Source organism: Bos indicus, chromosome 8, assembly GCF_029378745.1.
Source record: "Bos indicus isolate NIAB-ARS_2022 breed Sahiwal x Tharparkar chromosome 8, NIAB-ARS_B.indTharparkar_mat_pri_1.0, whole genome shotgun sequence".
NCBI classification, from domain to species: domain Eukaryota; kingdom Metazoa; phylum Chordata; class Mammalia; order Artiodactyla; family Bovidae; genus Bos; species Bos indicus.
This window is the reverse complement of record NC_091767.1, coordinates 72825717-72832107: the sequence shown is the minus strand read 5'-3', so window position 1 is coordinate 72832107 and position 6391 is coordinate 72825717.

Here is a 6391-nt window from a genome sequence, read left to right as displayed (position 1 = left end):
CGGACACAACTTAGCAGCTGAGCACATACGTACTTGAATTGACACCCCAGCAGTTCATGCAAAAAAACAAAAACAAATTTCCAAACTATCACCCTCAAATGGGAAGCTGGCCACCCACAACAAACCCCGGGGATCAAAGCCTGTATCTTCTTATAGGACACACATACACTCACATGTATATATAATATAGCAAATATACAACATAACACTACGTATTGTTTTTGTTGACCTACAACAGCCCATGCCTCTGAATGGCTGCCGTTGCCTGTCTTCCCTCTAAAGACTCTGTTCCTAATAGTGAGACAAGAGCCCCTATCCCCTACATTCATTTGTTGTTTAGTTGCTAAGTCATGTCTTACTCTTTTGCAACCCCATGGACTGTAGCCCACCAGGCTCTGTAGTCTATGGGATTTCCCAGGCAAGAATACTGAAGTGGGTTGCAATACTGAAGTGGGTTTCCTTCTCCAGGGGATCTTCCCAACCCAGGGATCAAACCTACGTCTCCTGCAGTGGCAGATGGGTTCTTTATTGCTGAGCCACCACAGAAGCCCAGTCAGAAAAATAAAAGAAATTAAAAACCCAAAGCAATGTTTTGACTATGCTTTGCTTCTATGCCTCAACCAAGAACTTCCTTGCTGGAAACGAAGTATCCCAAACCTTAAATTTTCTGGCGCCCCACCCTGTCAGAAGAGGCCCCATGTTCTCTAGACCTGTTCCCTCCAGTGTTCTCTCACTGGGTAACATTTAGTAAGAACTCCAAAAGAAACTGTTACTTCCACTGGATTCCATTCCCTGCTTTCTTCATAATGCATGGCAGGCGGTGTGTTTCAGGCTAGTATTTACGTGGCTATGCGGGCTATTTCCAAGCTTGACTATTACCAGTGAATGCGGTGACATTAATATGAGTAAATGCAGGAAAAGGGATGAAATAAAACATATCCTATTGAAGGAAATGAGAGCTCCTTAAGAAAGGAAAACACACATAGGAAAAGACGTGGGCGTATCAGAATACAAATAGGGCCCTGGGGACCATTGGATTCCACAGGCATGATGTTATTGAAGTATTTGATACTAGAGTAAGCACCTGCAGATATGAATTACATCCTTGTTCAGACCACTAACGTCAGAGTACTGACATCTCCGGAAGCGCTTATGTTATATTTCAAATCCCCCTGCCTGCTGCACGAATATCCAATAAATCAATCGCTGATAACGGACACCAGCTAAAAGGCTTAAAATGCTGAACAAGCCACCACAAGCCACCACTCCCTCCTCAGAGGGGCTGCCACCCCTAATTTATTGGGGGTTTCCCTAGTTGCTCACACCTCTCAGCCTTGGGACACAGGGAATGTGAGATGGGCTATTAACACCCTCAGTGCTGGATTGGGGAAACAGCAATAGGCTGGATATCTGGGGATGTTTCCCCTAGTGGGTCTTGGCTTGGAGAGGGTGGATGGAATTCCCTGATGTCTTTCAGGAATTGCTAACACCTCTCCCCACCCTAGACCTGCCCCCTTAATTGCCAACTTCTCACTCCTTGGGGTGAGACATATTGTGGTAGGCCATGCTCCTTTTATTTGCTTATAATAATGGTGTCTTTTATATTTGCAAGGCAGTTTTTCTAGTAATAATTTCTATATAAGTGCAAAATTAGAGGCACAATTTTAGGTAATTTCCTAAGTAAATCAGAAAAAAGACAGCATGACCTCTCTAGTCAGAACAGGTGATTTAAAAAATTAATCTGTGGTTCATTTAAAAAAAAAAAAAAAGAGGGACTTCCCCGGCTGTTCAGTGGTTAAGATTTTGCCTTCCAGTGTAAGGGGTGCAGGTTCAATCTCAATCTCTGATCAGGAAGCTAAGATCCCATATGCCTTGTGGCCAGAAAACCAAAACAGAATTTTTTTTTAAAGCTAAACTTTATTTTAAAAAAGGTTGGAAATAAAGATGTCAAAACTCTAACAATGGTTATCTTTAGGTGGCCGAATTTGGAGTCGACTTGCTTTTTTTTATTCCTTCTTTCCTGCGTTTCTCAAATATTCTATAATACTAATGTGATTGTTGATTTTATGTGTCCAAATATTTAGTCAAATATTTAGTCAATGGATGAGAGTGATATCTGAACTGGCTGAGTAAAGGAGTTTGCCTGCTTTGATATGGGTGGGCCTTGTCCGATCAGGTAAAGACCTGAATAGGACAACTGGGCTGGTGGGAGGGAGCCTCTCTGTTTTCAAAGTGGGACATTGTTTTTCTCCTGTCTACAGACACAGACTCAAATTGGAATTACACCATTGGCTGTCGTGGGTCTCCAACTTGACAACTGCAGATCGTGGGATTTCTCATGGATTAGGGTATCCATAAATGCATTAGCCAATTTCTTATAATAAATCTCTTTATACATATATATTATATGTTTATGCACATATACATATGATTATAATATCATATCATATATATATATATAGCCTATTTTATGGATGTGAGAGTTAGACCATAGAAGAAGGCTGAGCACCTTCAGCTGAAGCAGAAACTCCAATATTTTGGCCACCTAATGTGAAGAGCCAACTCATTGGAAAAGACCCTGCTTCTTGGAAAGTCTGAAGGCAAAAGGAGAAGGGGACAGCAGAGTATGAAATGGTTAGACAGCATCACCAACTCAATGCACATGAATCCGAGCAAATTCTGGGAGCTAGTGGAGGACAGAGGAGCCTGGTGTGCTGCAGTCCATGGGGTCACAAAGGGTCTGACACCAATATCCCATTACTTGTGTTTTTCTAGAGAACTCTAATACAGCTAGTTTTGCATTTATACCATCTTCAACAATATTATTTCTATAATTAGAAAATAACTTCAAATTTATCTATGCAAATTTCAGAAGAACTGTGTACTTTGCAAAGACAGCCTAACAGAATTAATCCCACTGAGAGAATTAGTGTTTCATTTCAGGTTTAATTTTGATATTTATTCTTACCACATAAATCTGAAGGCACCTAGAGAGTATTCACTTCAGTATTATTTCATAACATTACTCAAAGATTTTACTGGTTTTGAAAGCATTTTTTTTTTTTGGTGTGTTTACAATGTTGCATTGGAAATAGAATCAGTTTTAATTATATACCAACAATTCTTTTCTTCAGTGAGTTTAAAATGGGTAATAGCAAAAGTCTTAGCTTTGTTCTTAAAAGACAGCATTCTGGAACTTTCCTGGTGGTCCAGTGCTTAAGAATCTGCCTGCCAGTGGGGACATGGGCTCGTTCCCTGGCCCGGGAGGATCCCGCATGCCTCAGAGCAACAAAGCTCATGCACCACAACTCCTGAGCCCAGCTGCCCTAGAGTCTGTGCTCCACAACAAGAGAAGCCACACAGTGAGAAGTCCTCCCACTACAAATAGAGAAAGCCCATGTGCAGCAATGAAGACACAATACAGCCAAAAAAAAAAGCCAAATTTTTTTTAATTTTAAAAATAAAGTATTAATTTTTTTAATTTTAAAAAATACAGATGGCATTCAATAAAAACTTTAAGAACACAATAAACAATAATGAACATGCTTTTTAAATTAACCAAGTGCTGTGTTAATGCTTATCTTCCAGGTTCTCACAATAACCCTGTAGTTTGGGTATATTGGCCAGTTTCATAGTAGTGGAAAGCACAGCAGGCAGAGATGTAACGACTCACCCACGGTCACATGAGCTGGCAGGTTACAGAGCTGGGACTTGAACCTAGGGCTTCCACTTCTGAATTTTATTCTTTTTCCTATGGAGTAGGACACCGTCCCCCTGTATAAAGAGCTGGCTGTCAAGTCGAGATGGATACACAGGAAACGCCATAAGAGTATACGATTAAGTATTAAACCTGAGTGGTATTTTCATCGACTTTCATCAATTTTAGCAAGTCTTGCCTGACTTGCTCCATTTGAAAAACTGAAGTTCAAAGTTGGAAAATAATTCACCCTCATAGTTAGTGGCAGCTCCAGAAAGAGAATCCTGGAATGATGGCCTGTGTTCCAAATGAGGCATAAACAGACACATAACTGCAGCCCAAGAAGCAGGGTTTCAAGGAGGCCCAAGTGAAGGCAGACCTCCCCTCGGCACAGATGTTCAGGAACAACAGAATGTAATGATTCAGAGGGGAAAAAGCTTGTGTTCGATTGTTGACTCTTTATTAAGCCTTTATAAAATCAGTGATTCTCTTTAGGGTCCCCCAAATCATTGATTTCTTCTACATGGAATGCCAAAGACTGGATGTTCTTTAATAATTAATGTCTTCCTTCAGATCATCCAGAAAAGGGCTGGGGTGGTGGAGGGAGGAGGAATGAGGGAGGTGTGGGAAGAATGAGGGAAAAAACAGGAAGCAAGAAAAAAGGGAGCAGAGAAAAAGAAAACAGAAAAAAACTGGGGTTTGCTTCGTTCAATTTTATGGTTATAATGTCACCATTTTTGAGAATTTTTTAAGGGCCAGGGTCTATACGAGGTGTTTTATTTACATTGTCTCACAAACTCTTGAAAGGTAGACATTGCCATTATTTCAGACAATGAATTTGAAATGAACTTGGTCAGGGTCACACAGAGCTCACATCTGAATCCAGGTCAGACTGACTCTGGAGTCTGAGTTCTCCACTTCTCAAGAGAAGCACTTCCCCATTTCTAAGCTCTTTTGGCAGAGACCCCAAATATTTCCAGATGCTCTTTTTCAACTTGGGCAAACATGGCTTACCAGTGGTTCCAAGGTACTTGGTGTTCTTTATCTATTAAAGTGCATGGTCTGAATTAAGATTCTTTACCTATTGAATTTTTAATATGACCAAGAGCCAGGACTGCTGATTAAAGCACAGATTTTAAGTAGAATTAATGCTGGTACCAGAAGGGTCCAGTCAGAATCCCTCAGAACTAATAATCTCTAGACAGTACATTACCTCAATGGATTGTGTCATCCTTATTGTTTTCTATGTTAAGGCGTAAGAGGATTGTGCCAGACCCATCAGCTCTGTGTGCCTGGGGAATGATAGAACAAATTGACAGCTCTTGATTGATAGGAATGTGTCCAGGGATTGGAGGGGTGACTTAGGTGTTTTGGCACCTGCTGTGAAAGTGCTGCACTCAATATGCCAGCAAATTTGGAAAACTCAGCAGTGGCCACAGGACTGGAAAAGGTCAGTTTTCATTCCAATCTCAAAGAAAGGCAATGCCAAAGAATACTCAAACTATCACACAATTGCACTCATCTCACATGCTAGCAAAGTAATACTCAAAATTCTCCAAGCCAGGCTTCAGCAGTATGTGAACTGTGAACTTCCAGATGTTCAAACTAGATTTAGAAAAGGCAGAGGAACCAGAGATCAAATTGCCAACATCTGCTGGATCATGGAAAAAGCAAGAGAGTTCCAGAAAAAGATCTACCTCTGCTTTATTGACTATGCCAAAGCCTTTGACTGTGAGGATCACAACAAACTGTGGAAAATTCTGAAAGAGATGGGAATACCAGACCTCCTGACCTGGCTCCTGAGAAATATGTATGCAGGTCAGGAAGCAACAGTTAGAACTGGACATGGAACAACAGATTGGTTCCAAATTGGGAAAGGAGTATGTCAAGGTTGTATAGTGTCACCCTGCTTATTTAATTTATATGCAGAGTACATCATGAGAAATGCTGGACTGGATGAAGCACAAGCTGGAATCAAGATTGCCAGAAGAAATATCAATAACTCCTGATATGCAAACGATACCACCCTTATGGCAGAAAGTGAGGAAGAACTAAAGAGCCTCTTGATGAAAGTGAAAGAGAGTGAAAAAGTTGGCTTAACGCTCAACATTCAGAAAACTAAGATCATGGCATCTGGTCCCATCACTTCATGGCAAACAGATGGGGAAACAGTGAAAACAGTGGCTGACTTTATTTTTTTGGGCTCCAAAATCACTGCAGATGGTGACTGCAGCCATGAAATTAAAAGACACTTGCTCCTTGGAAGAAAAGTTATGACCAACCTAGACAGCATATTAAAAAGCAGAGACATTACTTTGCCAACAAAGGTCCATCTAGTCAAAGCTATGGTTTTTCCAGTAGTCATGTATGATGTGAGAGTTGGACTATAAAGACAGCTGAGCACCAAAGAATTGATGCTTTTGAACTGTGGTGTTGGAGAAGACTCTTGAAAGTCCCTTGGACAGCAAGGAGATTGAACCAGTCCATCCTAAAAGCAATCAGTCCTGAATATTCATTGGAAGGACTGATGATGAAGCTGAAACTCCAATACTTTGGCCACCTGATGCGAAGAGCTGATTCATTTGAAAAGACCCTGATGTTGAAAAAGATTGAAGGTGGGAAGAGAAGGGGATGACAGAGGATGAGATGGTTGGATGGAATCACCAACTCAGTGGACATGAATTTGAGTAATCT